Below are 20034 nucleotides of genomic sequence, written 5' to 3' on the forward strand. Positions count from 1 at the left end.
CCAAACCTGATGAAAAACTTCTGTGTTAATTTTAATAGCATTTGATGCTATTTACATTCATTCTTTTAAAATATTTCTTCTGCTCCCCTTGTTGTTTTCCTGGACATATTTTCTAGCATATTTCGTCTTCATTGGAAATGAAGCTCTAGTCCCTCTATGAAGCTCTCGATGTTGCAGCTCTTCACAACTTGGCCCTATACTTCTTTTTTATTATTCTATATTTTCTTCTGTCTAACACATGCACATCCGGTCAATTAATATTTTACCTCCTCGTCCCATTCTAGATTAAACATTCCATTATGTAAGGCAGAAACCTCGGAATCATTACAGAAACTTTCTAGCCTGTAATCTATATACCAAATTCATCATAAAATCTACCATTTTATGTCACAAATATTCCTTGTTTCCCCCTCTGACAATTGTTTATTATAAAGGTGAACCCTGATCTTCACAATAGGCCTATCTGTAGGATTTTTGGTAGGGAGCACGAGCACCAAGACCACCTAACTTTTTGGATTCACAGCACCAGGGATCAGCAACCAGCAGGGTCTGGTCATACTGCATGAGGATGTCTTTGATCTCTTTTTTGGAAGCCTCATCCACATATTTCTGATGATAGGTCACCAGGGCTTTGGAGATGGACTGGCAGATTGTGTAAATCTGGGCCATATGACCACCACTCTTTACTCAGACTTGGATGTCCACCCTGTCAAACCTCTCCTTGCCCAGAAACAGAAGAGGTTGCAGCTGTTTGTATTGCTGCAAGTGTAGCTCAATCCTCCAGGGGCTGCCCATTCACCCTGATGAGGCCATTGCCTCATTAGCAGTGCTCCACAGCTGTGGCCATCTTCTTGCATCTGAGGACCTGCACGGAACTGTCCAGAGGACCCTTGGATGGCAAGGCTGTGAATGTAGACAAGAGCTCCTCACCAAGCGGTGTGCTCATTCCTCTCTAATCCCTCCAGTTTATTTCACAAAATCCCACTGTCCACTCTTTACCTCTGTGCATACTGGCTTTGTTTCCTGACCTTGGATTCATTTATGTCCATATCTTCACTAGTGCCTTAGATTTCATGGATAAAGATTTCAAGCAGTTTTGGGGGGGAAAATATGGTTTCTGGAATTGAGAATGTCTATACTTGAATCTCAGATTATTTGTTATTAGCATTGTGACCTCTGCTGTTTATGAGACCTTTCTCAACTTTAGTTTCCTCTTGTATGAACTATAGATCATAATACTTCCTAATAAATGTGCTGTGAGGATTAATGTCATGCTACTTACTTCCCTGACTTGAAGTAGGATTATATTGATTTATCTTCTAGCTCCCAAGGGACTTAAACATTATCAGGTGTTCAGTAAGTATCTAATGAATGAAAGTAAAGGACAGAAAGAGGAGGTAGACAAGAGGAAAGGAGAGGAGAAGGGAGGAAAGAGAAGGGGAAGAGAGAGGAGGGGAAGGGAGGAGGCTGTGAATGGATACATTTACAAAAGGAAGGTAAGAGAAGGGAAGGGAAAAATTAAAAGAAAGTGAGAATTTCTCCTTTCCAGTTCTCTTTTCCAAACTCCAATTTCTCTGCAAACAACAGGTTATACAGACTTGAATGAACTGTTCATGAAGTGTACTAAGAAAAACATAGTTGACTGGGATAAAAGAGACAGGAAGAGGATGGAAGAGTGTCATTCTTGTGCAGTAAGGAGAGAGGAAAAATAACAGATACGTCAGAGATTATTCTAGCCTTTGCACCTAAAATAGATTGCAGCATGAGAACGATGAGGTAAGAGACTGGGTATATAGTAATGGGTCTGCAACTGGGTTCAGGGTGGGTGTGAGACTAAAAACGGAGAGTGAAACAGAAAAATTATAAGGAAAATTGCTAAATGTTGCTTACAGACTGGCTGTGAGGGATCATGTTGTTTGAACAGACCCAGTAACAACGGAACATCATCCCACAGGCATGCGTTCCCTTCTCTACCTTCAGGTCTTCAGTCATGTTGCACAGGCTGGTAGGTTCAGAAAGTAGGAGGCGATGAATGAGAATGGCGGGATGGTGAGCAGGTGACTGTTTCCGAGTGGAGGAGGCATATGTGACATAACACATCTGGCTGGTTTCTAAATCCAGGTGATCTCAATGCAGCTGGGAAGATATGACTAGGTCACGGATGGAGATAAGCTCTGGGAGCAAGCACCATGTATTGGTAGTTTATATTGCTTAAAGACCCTTGAGAAGTAATTTTGTCAATAACCAGAAGGTCAAGGGGTAATTATCTCAGAGGAATAGAATTGTGACTGTGAGGGAAAGCAGGAGAAAGGACATATGGGTAAGGAAGAAAAAAAAAAAAAGAGGGGGCATTAAAAAAGCCTGAAAAATATTAATGAAATTCTGGATAAGGGTGGGCCTTGAGTAGTAAATGCCTCACTGCAGTAAGGCTAGAAGTATTTTCCTTCTTCTTTCCAGAATGGGGGACTAAATGGGGAAAATATGTGTCAGTCTGATCTCTGGTAGTTCCTACTTCTCTGATCTGGTGTGAATAAGTTCTGTGAGTGGAGGAAAGAAACAGTGGCTCAACTTCAAGGACTTCAGATACTGAAATATATAGGAAAGATGGGGTAAACTTATGTGAAAAGTACTTGAAAATGGGTAACATACCTCATAAAACAGAGAGAGATGTAAGTTGCCTTCTTTTTTTACATTTATTTTTATTTATTTTGAGAAAGATAGGGAGAGCCAGTGGGGGAGGGGCAGAGGAAAAAGGGAGACAGGATCTCAAGCAGGCTCCGTGCTATCAGTGCAGAACCCAATGTGGGCTCAAATCCACCAACCTTGAGATCATGACCTGAGCCGAAATCAAGAGCTGGATGCTCAACCAACTGAGCCACCAGGCGCCCCTGTAAGTTGCCTTCATTAAAGCATGTGTGGCTGGACACCAGGATGGCTCAAATGGTTAAGCATCCAACTTCAGCTCAGGTAATGATCTCACAGTTTGTGAGTTTGACCCCCTCATTGGACTCTGTGCTGACAGCTCAGAGCCTGGAACCTGCTTCAGATTCTGTTTCTTCCTTTCTCTCTGCCCCTCCTCCGCTGATGCTCTTATCGCTGTCTCTCAAAAATAAACCTTAATTTTTTAAGAGAAAAATTTAAAGCATGTGTGACAATTCTGCCTCTAAAAGCTTCTAAAGTATTACCTAAACTGAAGGTCTATAACATCATATGCTTATGTGACTATGCTTCTTTTAGTTAATTCTGTTACCTTGGTTATTCTCCTTAGTTCAAATCTGAGGTAATATGATACCTACAGTTCTTATAAACAACATGCTTTAAATTTTTTAAATTTTATTGGGTTAAATGGCAGATAGTAGCTCAGCTTGGTGCTAATAGTCATATATTTATTTATTAATCAAAGTACATACATTGCAGAATATTTAATGTTTCCTCAGTGGAAAAAAATTGAATGAAGGAATATATGTAATACAACATATTTAACAATTTTCAATCAAATTGAAATCACTTTGTTTTTTTTTGAGGGGATAATTCTCTAAGGACAGTAATGTAAAAAACAACATGAATGGTCAATAAGGCTATTTTTGTTCCGTGTTTCAGACTTAAAATATTCCAGGCAAATAGAGTAAGATGCTGAAAATATATATACTCTACCCTGATTAATGGATGCTATAGATATCTTTCTGCTCTGTCTGCTTGGTTAGCTTTGTTTCAAATGTGATACAGATCTTATGCTGCACAGCAGATCCAGAAATAGTCCATGTTCCTTTAAATTCAGGCAATGCATCATATTCTATTACACTGTGTCACATCAGTCTATGACAGTAAAGCATGAGTTATGTGGATATGGACCAGTAGGTGAACTAGTCCCAGCACATGGACGATTTGAAGATCAAGCAACATATTCTTGTGAAAAAATATTTAAAAAATAGAATCATAAATAATATAGAAGACACAAAGGACACTGTTTCTTATTTACTTACAAAGTCAACATTCTACCTAATCTTTCCAAAACCCTGAAAAATACATCTTAATCACATGCATTTATATGATCTGGCTCTTAGATAAAAGTGTCTATGTCAAATTTCACTTTTTTTCCCCAGATATTAGTTATGGGAAAGATAAATAATGCATCAGAGTCTCTCTTCTCATCATCTATGTCTAAAAAACAATAATGGGAGACGTTAAAATGGAAACTGATGGAAAGTCTTTCAAGGACAAGAAATTATGTTTGTTGTAAAAATCCATATTATTCCAGTGAGGTCTTAAGGAAGGATATGTGAAAAAATTAAATTGCTACTCATTATTATTACAATTATCATTAATTAATATTTATTGTTCCCTGATCTGCCAGGTATTGCAGAGAGTTATAAGATGTATATAGTTTTAAGATATACATAGTTCCAAACAACAGAGCATACAAAACAAATTTAAAAACACATTTGAGAATAACATGAGGGAACAATTAGGAAAAGAAAGATGGAAATTTAGAATATCACAAATCTAAAGTTCTTCTGTACTGATATATGATTATTCAGAATTAAACATTCAGGATGTTTAAACAGATTGAGTATCAAAAGCATGCACTGAATAGGATTGAAAAGAAACTGATAAAGATTCCAGGTAAAGAGGTAGTAACAGATATAGGAAAAAAAAAAAAAAAAAAATAAATAGAACAAAACAAACAAACAAACAAAAAACTGGCAATTTTTGTAAACTGTTATTATGAAAATTTCTTACCTAGTGGATTATTCATGAGCTCTTAAAACAGCCTTCTTTGAGCATCTATATGTCCCTAATTATGCCCTTAAAACTGCCCTTGTGACTCTGAGTAAGAATGTCACAGTAAAGTCATAAATTATGCAGCAAAAGAAAAAAAAATGAGCTTGAAGGGATACCAAAGCTTTGTAATACATATTTGGAGAAGGAAATGACCACATTAATTCATTTAATCATTCTTTCATTCAATAACCATCAATTATCAGCTATGTATTACAGTGTTCAACAGTCTTGTGCTGAATCATATTGGAGCCTGAGGCAAAAAGAAAAATGTGGGCACCTCTATACAACTCATCAAATATCTTCCCATATTTCGAACCTAGTGCAAAAAGTCAATAAAACTCTACAATCAAAAACATGGTTACATATAAAAGCCCCACACTGCTCAATGTTTTTGCATGCTGTGTTCAACCCTTGTAAACCTAACCAGTACTGGCCACAGCACTCCCAGAGCTGGAGGACCAAGGACCAATCAGAAACCACTACACTAGTCAGACTAATAATGCAGGATCAAGAAAAGAAAGAGAAATATGTATTTAAATATTTTTAAATATTTTTCTCATTGTGGATTTTTTTCACATTTTTTAAAACATTGCATTCAAATATTTATCTTGATTATTGAGTATTGGTGTTCCTTTCCATTTTGTATCTCACTGGCAACACCCTACAAAGTAAACTAGGGTGTCTGAATATACTAAGATATCTGCTCTCAAAGAAGTAAAACTATAATATAAACTTTTTTCCATATCAATATCCTCTAGCCTATAGTTTTTTCCCTACTTCTCTGTTTCCACATAAGCACACGCATACACACACACACACACACACACACACACACACACACAATGGTATCTTCATCTTTGCTGAGAGGATTCTCTAAGAGAAATTCTCTTGGTGTTTTTCAGAATTTTATTTCCCAAAGTTTTAATCATTTTTTCAAAATTTTCAATTTTTCCACTGCTCCTTAAGTTTCAGCAACAATGTAAATAAAGTCCTGGTTCTCAGTGTTTTAGGTTTTAAGACATTATTTTACTTTTGCTCATAATACCAGGTATCTTCCATTGACCTTTCCAAAGTCTCTCTCCACTCTACTCTTTGCCATAAGAGGCTGACTCTAGACAGACTCCATCAACAAGCTTCCTTGCCTTCCATCTTGGAGTTGGATATAGTTAGTGAGGAGCACCAGCAACAGATTGGAAGGGAGGAGGAGATTGACCTCAGGATATTACTGCCCTGTATCCTCTCCTTCCAGATCTCCACAGTTGGCTGTATTCTTCCACCACTACTTCAAGGTAATCTCTCTTTCTGGATTTTGGTAACTGCTCCCTCTTCTTCCTTTGGGACTGAAGTGACAACAGCTGTTTTTTGTTTTCTTTTCTTTTCTTTCTTTTTCTTTTTCTTTTTCTTTTTTTTTTTTTTTTTTTTTACAAACTCCACCTTTTGGGATTCCCCCTTCACCTCATCCACACCTTTGTAAATGGTCCCTTTAGGAATAGCAGTTTTCAATTTACCTAAACAGATGTGCCATCTATTTCTGGTTGGGACCTTGATTGATACTCCCATTTATCTTAGTGTCTTGAGTATTTTGTTTCTCAGCATCACTATGTCACTAGTTACTATTTAGTTTGATGTTCACTTTTACCTCTTTGTTTAACTTATTTTCTATCTCCTTTTGTTAGACTTTTAAATTCCATGCAATTTGTTAAAATATGAAGATCTTTTGTTAAAATCTTCAAATGATTTGATATTTTGATGCTTTAAATATAGTATTTAAAAATGAGTCAACCTTATTTGATACGAAAATCTCATTTTTATAAACACAAAATACTATCAAGTAATGTTTTTAAGAGTTTTAAAACATTGAACCGGCTCCTGTAGTAAGCAATCATAAATTCTCATGCAGTCCTATCTCTCTACTTACTTTCGCAATTTGATTTCTCTTTCCTTACTGCCACTTTACTCAACACATATTTACAGGACATCAAGAGGGAACACTGAGCTAGGCACAACTAATAATGTACAGGACTTTGTAGTGTCATCTATATGACCTTAAAAGTCATCCTTTTTCTTTCTTATTTGATATTTCAAATCTGCAATCAACTTGGAAACATAACTAAGCATGATTATCAGTCCTGAGTGGGAGTCTGGGGACCACCGCAGAGTAGCATGTATGGACTTTTAGTAATTTGGCTTGGTGATAATTACAATTGTTTTATAGCTTTGTGAAACCCACCCCTGGATTTACAACTATTTTTCAGAAAGTTGAAAAATAAGAAGTCAGACATTAGAATGAGTGAAGATTCAGAAGCATGGATCCCATGAATATCTTATAAATATAATTGATCTTTTATGTCATTTCTAGTGTGTATGGAGAATGAAATTTCAGACTGTATCTAACAAACATATTCAAAAAATTTTCCATGAAGGATTTATTAATCATTGTAACCAAATATAATATCTTTCAGCCTGCTAGCTCATAGGATTTATTACCTGTATTATATACCCCAATAGTGATTTTATTTAAATTTTCAATTGATAATAATATTTTAAATCATTTCCTATTGGTTTTAAGTAAACTTATTCTTTCTGTCTTTTTAATATATTTATGGGTGAAGACCCCGATATATCCAAATTTATTCTACATAACATCACAGCAGACAGTGTGATATTAGGGACATGGTAAATATTGATGATTTATTGAACCAAATACTCACAATGTATATTTTAAGCAAAAGGGTATAAATAGGCATACTTTGGTCTAATAACTTATATGACCTTTAAATTTGAATGTATAGGTTTCTTTAATATCCAAATCATAGGAGGTGATCACAGATACTTTGGTCAATAGATTGTACTCCAATGAAAGGAAGCAATGGGGTCTCTATGCTTACTGAATGCAGTGTGCATCTGGCATAGAGGGCCACAGTGTAAGAGTTAACAGCAAAGTCTTCTTGGCTTTATTACTCACTCTGCCCCTTACTAGTAGATAAATTAATTAACCTCTATGTGCCACTGTTTCCCCAGTCATTGGGATGATTATAGTAACATATGCTCCATAAAATTCTTGTGAAAATCAGATAAGTGAATACATGTAAATAGTGTCTACACAGGCAAGTGCTCAAAAATCTTTAGCTGTTGTTACTACATGTATTATCTCATTTATTCTTTAGAGCAATATATTGAGATTGGTGCTATGACCGTTATTTTTTGGACAACAAAACCATAATGCAAATATATGTCACTTATCTCTTCCCAAGTCCCCCAAATTAAAGCTCACATTTGATCACTGTAAAGAGTTATTGTGGCAAAATCATGGATATTTAAGTAATATCTCTATTGTATATTTGTATATTATTCAGAGTTCTAAATAGAGGCACTTGTCAGGATAAGTAAAACATGGTTTATCCATTAATTTTTATCATAGCCTAACACTAATCAAATTTGAATGTAAGGTGGGGAAAAAATGAAAAGATTTTTAAAAATAATAAGAGTACGTAGAAGAGGTTTACCAAATAGGCTTGCCCTCACTCCAAAATGGTCAACATGATTAAAGTAAAAAAAAAAAAAAATAGAAGGGGAAGACATGGCTTTTTAAAAATTATTTCCTGGTTATCTTTCTAATCTCACTTCTGTCTTTTCTACTGTTTGGACTGTGATTCCTCTTGAGATATTTGCTAAATCACTTTCCACCTCTATTTTCCAATATACCTTAATTTCTGGTCTCATGTGTTTTATTAGTTTGCATTATTGTCTTAATGACGTTGCAAAATGTGCGTGACGGTTTCATGTGCAATGAAAAAAGTTAACCCCTTCAGATCTGCTTCTTTACTAAGTTGATTAACACTCTTATCCGTAACAACTGTACATCCATGCATGTTGAGTGAGCATCTGTTTCCTGGTTTGCTCTCTTGTCAAATTTACAGATCATTCTGCATAACTTTTCACCCTGAATCTGTACACTACATGACATAGGTAAAAAAGCACACAGCCGAGTGCAACACTCTTTCTTTTGCAAGTGAACGAGCAGTGCAAATTCATGCTGTGAGGATCTGCAAAGCTCCTTGAGCCTACGAACAGGTGTGGAAAATGTTGCAACAATCTGGAAAAGCATATTTTAGACAAACTACTATTGTATTATTTAGGTAACAATGAAATTGTTTACATACAAAAGAGCAATTTATAATACTGATTTTTAAAATATGAGGATATAACTTTAAGAATCTAAATTTAAAAATAGTTCCCATTAGAGAAAATACAGGTAAATAATTAAAAAGTCAACATCAAGATAACAATAGCCACATAATTTATACATAAAAAAAGACCTGCTTTCTCCAGTTTGCATCACACAAAGAAATACTTCTTTGCAAAAATTGAAAAGAGTAGAATCCAGATCCTGAATATTTAATAGAAAATAAAATGATATTTATTTTTAAGTGCTTTCTACATTCAATACAACTGCATACTCACAACAAATCTATTGCGTTGCCCTGACATAGTTACTGCAAAGGTTTTTCCTTTGCTGTCCCAAGGGCCCAATTGATTTATCTGCCAGAAGCCTAAAGCCCCAAAATAAGATAGCTTTGAGTTTACAGAGGTCATTTTTCATTGTCTAAATAAAAATTTCTAAACAAAAATCTCTCATCCTGTTAACCGCAGGGTCCTTATCTCCCCAGAGGCTACAGCAACCTGAAAGAAGCCATTTCAATTCTTTCATGAAGAAAGATAAAAGCAAGTTTTCGATTAGAAAGCCCAGCAAAGCCTTCTTATTAAATGGTGGTAACAGTAACTAGTTGAAAAGGCAAAACTGTTCTAGAATGGGGCGGGGGGGGGGGAGTTGGGAAGAGAGAGATTATTATGCATGAGACTAACCTTAAACAGTGACTGCAAAGACAATCGGAGACAGTGACATTCGAGGAGGCAAAAGGAAGTTTATGAATCCTTGTAACTCCTCACAGTTGTTTCACCCAGGTCCGTAATAAAGTGCCTGGTTTTATCAAACATGTTCTCTTAATTATGCGTGCCTACTTTTATCAACTAACATTAACTACATGTCACAATAATTGTGCATTCAGGCCCATCTTCTCTGATCTTTCATCATTCAAAGTGACTATGCAGCACAGACAGAGGTGGGATGTGCCAGGCTATCCTAGATTTAGAATAATAGATTTTGGGAGGCTAAGCTAAACAGAAATTATCAAAGATGACTTCATAGATTAAGTTTTGATAAAGACAATAAACACAGACAGACGCTGATGGTGATGCCCTGGGAAACAAACCTGAACCCTGAAAGAAAAGGAAGATTTTGCTATTTGGAGCAACCGGCCAAAAGTGAAGGAGAATGAAAAATATGGGTCATATTTTAACTTAATTCTTTCAGTAGAATGTAGCTAAAGAAATGAAATAATTCAGGAACATGTTTACACAAAAACATAACTAGTTTATCTACCAGCTAAAGTGCCAGGCTATCATTCCTATTATCTCTAAAAAAAATAGAAAACACCAGGGAAGGGGGAAAGATGGACACTTCATTCAGAAAGCAATTTTTTTTCTTTTTTTTCTTTTTGTTTTTTTAAAATATTTTTATTTCTAGGAGAAAGAGAGACAGCGTGAGCAGGGGAGGGTCAGAGAGAGAGGGAGATACAGACTCTGAAATAGGCTCCAGGCTCTGAGCTGGCAGTCAGCACAGAGCCTGACTTGGGGCTCGAACCCACGAACCGCGAGATCATGACCTAAGCGAAAGTCAGACGCTTAACCGACTAAGCCACCCAGGCGTCCCCAGAAAGCAAATTTTTAAAAAATTCTATTTACATTTTGTCCTTTAAATGCATATCTTACAAAATTTTTAGATTTTTATTCATTTTTAAGTGTGATATAAGGAGAAATACCCCCCAGACAAGAATAAACACTCAGGCATAATCTATAAAAAGTCTGGCTCACCTTATATTCCCACTCTTAGCCTTAAGGTAGTATGTACAAATGAATATAACTCTATTCCTCTCACTTCAGTACATATTCTAGAAAACATCTGAAAGTGCTCTTTATTATGTACCTCATAAAGAAAACACTTTTCTTTGTTTCCCCCAAGAAAATATGAAAATACAATTTCTATACATTGACTGTAAAATTTAATTGTCACAAACTGGAGGTTCCCCAAGAAACCACTGTCAGAAAGAGTGAATTCATATTAAGTATTCTAATGCCCAAATTCTCATATGACATAGGGAATACCTACATTTTCTAGCAGCTTGTTCTGCAGAGAATTTGTCCTGATGGATTCAGCTGGAAATCATGTTGCTCAAAATCAGATAAAATAGGAGAATATAACATAGGGTATAGGGTGTGTGTGTGTGTGTGTGTGTGTGTGTGTGTGTGTGTGTGTGTCTCGGTGGGTGGGTGGATGTGCTGGTACTGTATTTATGATGTGTAAGTGGTAATGTCCACTTTGAACATTTCTCAGCCAAAATCATCTTGATGATTTTCTATGAGGCAGAACTTTAAAGATTAATTTATCACTAGTTTATGTGTTACCAGGGACCCAGAAGTGCCTCAGAAGAAAATATGTGCCCATGAGGCCACCTTCAGGCAAAGTGTGATGGTTTTGTATTTTGCTATGAGTCTTCTCTGTATACATCAAGTATTGCTTATAGGATATGGAACATATGACCAATTTTACTGTTTTCTAGACATATGGATTTTCTCTGAACAGAAATGCACAATATTTCTTTTCTAGGCTTTCATCAAAGAGTAGAATGCTGATCTCTCAGATCTTCTTTGCCCATCAAAATTCAACCAGAGGGAACTGTGATGTTTGGGGAAAAAGAAAACTGAAAGCCAATTTCTCCCTTATAAATTAAAAGTTCTGCCTCATATCAGAATGTCTCACTACTAAATATCATATATGACTGCTATCAGCCCCACTCATAATTGATGTCATTGAGTTGTTTATTGATGCCTTTGACTGTAGAAGAATGCATACAACAAGCAACTCTGTAAAATTCCTAATTGTAGTTCATGCAGTAAGACTGCAGAAGACATTACCCTCTGTATCCCTCAGTGTTCCTCATATCAAGATCCATGTAAGAAACACTATTTAGAAATCAGTGTTCAATGATGCCTGGGTGGCTCAGGTGGTTAACAGTCCAACTCTTGGTTTCAGCTCACGTTGTAATCTCATGATTCATGAGATCAAGCCCCATGTTTAGCCTGATTATGATTTTCTGTCTCCCCTGAACCCTTTCTTCCCCTCCCCTGATCATTCTCTCCCTCTCTCTTTTTCTCTCTCTCGCAAAATAAACATTTAAAAAAATCAGTGTTCAACAAAGTCTGTGCTAGCCCTATTAAACTATTAAAAGCTGATCTTTGTTGATGTTAAGATTTAGATAACTAATTTTATCTATTTTATTCCTATATTTTTCCTGTATTACAATTATGTCACTTCAAAGATTCTGAGAAACAGAGTGTGGCATAAATAACAAAAGGAATGGTTAACATGATTGAATTCACATTAGAAAATCCCTACAAATTAAAAGGAGCTCTCCATACATATTGGCTTGAGTAAGAGAGTCAGGTAGGTTATAAGAAGAAGTGTGGAGGGCGGTGGCCCACAGTTAGAGCAGCTGCTCAGGACTGTCAGCAGACACCAAGCTGTTCCATCTTTCTGTGGGCACTATTCTCACTAATAAGACCATATTAAAAATTAGAGGTAGAAGGAAGAAATAGTACCAGCCATGCTTATGTCAGGAAAAAAGTATTAGCCAATGCTCTTCAGACTTTTGCCCATGCTTCATTGGATGTGATGAGAACACGTGGTCTCTTCTTGCTACAAGGGAGGTTGGGAAAGAGTACTCAGTTTTCTGGGACAAGCAGTGGAGGTGGCAAGAGAAAGTGTAGCTGTGCATGGTGGGGACATCATAAAAAACAATATAAAACAAAACTAAAACAGACTCTTCCAAAGTTATTAAGGAACCTCAAAAGAGGCTTCTAAATTACTCATCATTCAGCTCAGAACATAATAAAGTACTCCACTGAATATTATAAAATAACTGAACAAGTTGTAGAGTTTTGGCTTCACAATCTGGATGGTTACTTTAAAAATTTTTTAATGTTTTTATTTATAGTTGAAAGAGAGAGAGACAGAGCATGAGCTGGGGAAAGGCAGAGAGAGAGAGAGAGGGAGACACAGAATCTGAAGCAGGCTCCAGGCTCTGAGCTGTCAGCACAGAATCCGATGTGGGTCTCAAAGGCATGAACCATAAGATCATGACCTGAGAGGAAGTTGGACACTTAACCAACTGAGCCATGAAAATGCCCCTGGATGGTTACTTTTTGAATGTATTCATTGTGATTGGATCATACTATCATTATCTAAGATTCCAAGGCCCAAAATAAACTTAGTATGAAGTTCAATCTTATAATAGAGAATGTAAATCACACATTAATTAAAGCTCCTAAAATGTCTAGGGGCGCCTGGGTGGCTTAGTCGGTTAAGCGTCCGACTTTCGCTTAGGTCATGATCTCGCGGTTCGTGGGTTCGAGCCCCGCGTCGGGCTCTGTGCTGACTGCCAGCTCGGAGCCTGGAGCCTGTTTCAGTCTGTGATTCCCTCTCTCTCTGACCCTCCCCTGCTCACGCTGTCTCTCTCTCTCTCTTAGAAATAAATAAAACATTTTAAAAATTAAAAAAAAAAAAAAGCTCCTAAAATGTCTAATTTCTTTGGCCAACTTCTTTTCAGACCTTAGAGGTCATCATTGTTTTTACATTGTATTATCAGTGAAAAAGAATAAAATTTCAACTCTGCCTATACTTTAATTTTTTGCATAGTGTACCTGCTCCCTTTACTATTATTTTACTTGATTTGTGTTTTCTTTGAAAAAAATCATTTTAAGCCACATAGTCCTTTTACAAGTGTTCATTTAGTTTAAGTGAGTAATGTAATCCATAAATTTAGGCATACACATCTAAACTTAATCTTACACATAAATTTAGGCACAAGTAGTCCTGCTTACTTACACACACAAAAACTATAATATTTGACTTTAAAATGTAGAATGTATCAGACACAGTTCAAAATTTTATTCACGTTTTCTGATTTTATCATCACAACAGCCAAACAAGATAGGCACCATTACTATCTCCATTTTATGGATGAAAAAATTGAGACTTACTGAAGGTTTAAAAGCTGCTCAGTTAGTAAATTCCTAGGTCTGAATTGAAAACCAGACTGATCTGATCCCAAAGTTTCCTTTTTTCATTTTTGTTTTTTTTTTTTTTAGTAGTCTTCACACCCAGTGCAGAACCCAACATGGGGCTTGAACTCATGACCCTGATATCAAGACCTGAGCTGAGATCAAGAGTCAGACACTTAACCAATTGAGCCACCCATGTGACCCCCAAAAGTTTCCATTCTTCACCACTCCAACCAATAAATCAGTTAATGGAATAATCAATTAAAATTCAACCAAGTACAGCCTCCCTTGAAATAGAATTTCAAGGCATACTCATGGTCCAAGAACAAGTAAAGAATCAACATTAAACCAATACAATGTGATGGATTTATTGAAGGTAAACCTCTGGGAAAATTCAATCCAATTTTACATTTGTATCTATGATAGAGTACAAAAAAAGGTTCCTTTCTACAATAATGGCTGGAATCGAAATGTTCTTAATTACTGTGGTTTCTGAGAAAAGAAAGATAAAAATGTATGTTGTGAAAGATGAAAACCGAAAGAACATTCTAGTAAATATCCAGCCAATAAGGAAATTCAATAAATATCAAAGTCCTTTTCAGTTAAAATCCTTACTATATATAGGAAACATCATGAAATTTCTATCCCTATATCTTCCATAAATATAGAGCTGACAAAAACAACTATGAATTTTCATTGAAGAAACAGATAAAGTAGTGAATTCAATGAACATTTGGTTTTCTGGTAACATTCCCACTAGAATTCTGGAATGTAGATACCATGCACATGTTGGGGGCCAGTGAGTTAGTCCACATTAATAGAAGTATGTGATTCCCACTGAACAGACCTCAGTCTATGTCATAATCTAAATAAAGCAGTGCACTATCTCCCTAAATCCTCACCTTTTTTTTTCATGGCTCTTATTTAAGCTAGAATTTTAAAACTTCATTTATTTGGGTTAAAATTCTGGCTTCAAACACTAGCAGGCTTTTGTTTTAACTCTCAAATTATGTAATAAAAAATTAATGAAAAGGCTACTATCCAATGAAATAAAAATAAAAGTTTTATTTCATTGGATACTGGCAATGTATCTTTTGAGTCCTTCCAAATGGGCATTTTGTAGAAATTATCCCCACTTCCAGATCATGTTATGGAGAAAGAAATAGGTAGTTTGGTTCTTGCCAGCCTTCTATTCTCCTTCAGAAATTAGAGATTTTACCCAGCTTTGCTGGCAAGTGATAAAATTGCTTTCTAATCACTTAGATTTAGGTGAATAATCTGATGTAAATCAGATGCAAACTTATTTGATAAAGGAGCAACAATTAAGAAGTTCACAGAGATGTGAACTGTTAGCTTGGTATAGCCATTAAAGACTGTGATATATACTCTTTTACCCTCTTTCCACCAAATGTGTCTCTTTCTTATACTTCAAATCACTTTCCAAAACATAAAAAGTCTTACTCAGCTTATTTGTGTTAAACTGGTCTTTTTTCAGCAAGATGCCATCAATTTTCACATTCCAACAGGTATTTATCTTGGTCTTGAAGATTACTGGGATATATTATCACATAAATTCTGCTCATAATTATGTACCCAGTACTAATTTAAATATGTCAGAAATTTTCTTTAAATCTATGTTGTTTGTTTGTTTGTTTACTCATGCATCTTTCCATCCATGCAACTAACATTTATTAGGAACATTGAATATGTGATGTACTCTGCAAGGTGGTTTCCCCTTCAGCCTTATTACATATGTAAGAGACCTTGGTTGGCTCAGAAAGTACCCAAACAAGCAAATATAAACATCTTCCTGCATATAAATAAATGCATCTTATAGAAAAGTGACCATTTCCCATTTCATTTGAAATATTTACAACGTTCTTGAATTTTTGTATTTAAGCCTTTGCAGGAAATTCAACCTACTCCATGATTTATTTGCCACCCTCCTTCTTCTCAGTTAAGACTACTAGCACAAATACAATAAAACTGTTTAGAATCATTGAAGGAATCTAAACTAGTCTCTGGCTTCAAGGAAATGGTAGTCTTGTGGAAAGACAAAAATAAGTACACAATCTAATGTAATTGTTAAGCCAATTCAAATGATGTGGAAGAGTGATTTTAGGTGTGTTACTCAGACTGGAAATCTTCAGAAGTGGCTTTGCAGCATAGATGATGTTCTAGCTGAGTCTTACAAGAAAAAGTTGGGTGAAAAAGCACCTGGGTACAGAGACAGGTATGAAGGGCAAGCAGGGAATTACCACCAGGTAAGTGTGATTGAGTATAAAGCATAAGGTATACTAGTGGAACCTGGAGTGAGGACTGTATACAAGGGCCAGGTTAAGCCATTTCAAGAAACGCAAAATGTATCATTGATCAAAAGGAGCCAATGAAGGAATTTAGAGGAAACTGAAATGATTAGGTTTAGGTTTGCATTTTAGAATGACTCCTATGACTGCATTCTTGCTACAGGTTGCCTAAAGAAGAACAACCAGAAGCAAGATCTCCCAGTCAAATATAAGAAGGAGGAAGGTATTCTCTGAAGAGCCCTCTCTCAATGGGATCCATCCATGCAGTTGACCCTTGAATTTGTGGCTTCCTTGTTCACACAGGGTTCTAGACTCACATTCCTCCTCTTCATGAGTCAAGCTTCATGCGTTCCTTAACCTCTAAGCTGATTTCACTTCTTTAATCCTCTCATTCTTTAAGATCCCAGTCCACTCTTACCAACCTCCTTCTCCCAAGGAGGAGAAAGAATAAGAAAGAAGTAAGTTGCATTCTTAAAAAAGAAAAATAATATTGTAAATTTATAGCATTAATCATATGTCTATGTATTTCTCATACCTAACTATTCTAAAAAACATATAGCCACAGTATGGCTCTATGTAATTAGTTTCCTTACATTTTATGCTTATCCAGTGATATCTGCATTTTAGGATAAAAATAATTTCAGTAGATACATATGCAACACCAGTCATTGACATAAAGAATACATAATAAAATAGTTATATTCTGAGAGAAAAGTGAGATGATAAACTTTCAAGTGTTACAGCTGAACATTAAAAGAGAAACAAATAATACAACTATACATATGGGTGTGGACACACACAAACACACACACAGACTATGCAAATAATGATTTTTCTATTTGAAGCTATGCTGTTGAACTCCCTGGGTTACTAGAAGAATCTTGTAAAAAGCACCTTGAAACAGCACTACAGAGATTTAAGACAAAAAAACATATTCCACTACTATATAGCTTTCTGTGTGGAACCCATAATGTCCTTGATACAGACCATCATGTGTTGGGACACATATGCTGTTTTCTACTATTTCTTTGATTAGCCCTCATTCTTGCTCTTCAGGGTTTCTATCATAATACAAGAAAATAAAATTTTAAGCCCAGAAGGATTTTTACAGTAATGCAAGGTATTGATCGATGCATTTTTTTTTTTTTCAACCAGAGCTTACTATTGTGTCCAGATTCCTTACAGCTCCAATATGCCCAGTGGGTTAATATTAAGTAAGATACAAGCTGTTAGAAAACTACCAGTACATTTTCCTCCTCAATGTTTCTACCTATTTCAAGCTCCTATGGGGAAGTAACAAAAACTTTATTTCTTTTTCTACCCAAACCTCAGACTTTAGATATACTTTGAGTGATAAAAATCAGTCATTAAATACTAATTCAAAGCATGATTTTCTTGTGTTGGTTAACCCTAAAATATTTATTTTAATGGTCATATCCACATGTGATGTTCAGCCCAGAGAGACATCTTTAACAACTACCATCCCCCTCCCTGCAGAGGATCATGGGTGAACTATAAATAATCAGTGCTATGGCATTCTTTAGTTGGCCATCTTATCTTTCCATCATCTGCCTCTCCCAGTATCTGCTTTGAATCTTCTTCTGGATCCTGGTCTCACATCCTTTGGCTTTTAAACTAGATCCATCCTGTGTCTAATCTCTAGAGCTTGTCCTCCACTTCAGAGGCAACTGTATAAGAAGCTTAAGCTTCAAGGTCCTTCATTTGCACAGGGTATGGGCCTGAGAGGGAAACTGGCAATATTTTCATAAAGGTTTCTTTTCTGATACACTGAAAGTAAGAATTGTTTTTCAGAACCCAACCTTTTGCATATTTGTATAAACTTTGGACCTCACAAAACTCATAATTCCCCCTAACTTCATCCCTGTACTGGCTTTCTGGTTGAGGTTCTCCTCATAGAACTCTTTCCACCTTCACCAGATGGGTTCTATTCATTGAGGTCTACAGGCATATTCTGGCTTGGCCAAGGCTCTTCTAGGTTTCTGGGCGTAATATCATGTCAGGCTCAGCTCTGGGTCCTGCTTATCAGTATAGGAAAATAAGCATCTGAACTACAATAAATGGTATGAGACAAATATTCCTCTAAAAGACTGTACATGTATAAAATGCAAAATTAAGACCCTCAACATAGGATAGAAACCAATATACTTTCATCATCTGCAGCCAATTTCTCTGGGATGTATCCTTGAATCACATGAAAACAGAAAAAGAAGACTTCTAATGCCAGACACATAAATATCTCTGAGTGACAGTGACAAGGTTTGCCAAAGATGTGAGGTCTTGAAAGTGTGTTTATTTCTACCTAAATGCTTGGCACCATCAGAGACTACAGCCCAAGTTCATAAAGCTGTGCTCGTGGGGCTGTCCACCTGCAGAATGGCAGGTGGAAAATTATTCTGAAGAAGGGGTTTAATTGGTGACCTTTAAAATAATGATTCATTACTTTAAAACACTTCTATTATGTCAGCATGAGTGCTTCAATTGAAACTAATATATTTAAATCAAAAACAGTAGGTCTTATTTAACCCATCTTAAATCCAAAAAGTACATTAAAATTTTTTTTTCAGTACTCTTTATCAGTACTTTCCTTTCCCTTTCGGCATTCCCCTTTTCTTAAATCCAAAAAGTACATTAAAATTTTTTTTTCAGTACTCTTTATCAGTACTTTCCTTTCCCTTTCGGCATTCCCCTTTTCTCTTTTTCCTTCCTTCTTTTCTTTGGTTCTTTCTTCCTTCTTTCCCTCCCTCCATTAAGCCAGGCTTTTGTTACTGGGGCAGTCTCCATTTGTTCATTTGCAAATGAGGTGGTATCTGCAGAGTAGACTCTAATTCTAAATAGTCAAATCCTTTCTCCACTTCCTTGAAGGAAATGGCCAAAGGGACTACAAGAATAACTATTCCAACTAGGCAAAGAAGTCAGGCAGACCAGAATTCAATTTTTGATCCAACTTTTATTAGCTACTTACTACATGAGGCAGTTTGGATATGAAATGAGATAATATATGTAAAGTTCTGAACCTTAATAAAGGTTAGTTTATTGCATTCTTCCTCACAGTCTAATATTGGGTCCTCCGTAACGACCCAAGGAGAACAAAATCGTGGCACATATTATTACATGCCCAGCCCAAAGGCAACCCTTTTAGGTCTTACATTTGGCCCGGAATTTGCACAGAAAGGAAGAATGACTGAGAAAGTTGGCAACCCATTGTGCAATATGCTGAATGTGTTGCATGACCCACAAAAATCAGATTCCCACATGCTAACATGGATCTGAACCTACTGCAGACATATGCAAGCAGGCAGCTACTCTAGTACCAAGAAAATAAATGGCTGGGCAGAAGCTATATTTACTAGGACATGTTTGTGATTTTCAAAGCAAAATTTTGTGACCAGTTTTCATTATATTCTGGGCTATGTAACTTTTTATGGCATACACATTTATAAATAAAAGCGTGAGAGCCTCTAAATCACTGACTTAGGCTGAAATGATGCCTCTAGGGTTTGGGATTATAAAAAAATAAAAAGAAACCGAGCAGGGATCATAAGGCAATATCCTACAGGAAGCAAATTGATACCTGGGATTACAGTAGCAATTCCTTTCTGGCATTCAGGAAGGAACATATTTTAGATAAACAAATGGGCAGAACATTTTGGATCTCTGTAAATAGATCTGAAAAGTCAGGCAAGAGCCTTTCCCTATATGGGTACAAATGACATCATTCATAACCTTTTGAGCAATTGGTGCATTT

At 36.1% G+C, this 20034-nt stretch overlaps 1 pseudogene; it reads right to left on the minus strand.

The window, feature by feature from the left end:
* Nucleotides 1-459: 459 nt before the first annotated feature.
* On the minus strand, nucleotides 460-946 carry LOC120226029 (annotated as a pseudogene).
* Between the last annotated feature and the right edge of the window lie 19088 nt (nucleotides 947-20034).

The sequence above is a fragment of the Hyaena hyaena genome, unplaced genomic scaffold, assembly GCF_003009895.1.
Source record: "Hyaena hyaena isolate Hyena2069 unplaced genomic scaffold, ASM300989v1 scaffold_1564, whole genome shotgun sequence".
In the NCBI taxonomy this organism is placed as follows: Eukaryota; Metazoa; Chordata; class Mammalia; order Carnivora; family Hyaenidae; genus Hyaena; species Hyaena hyaena.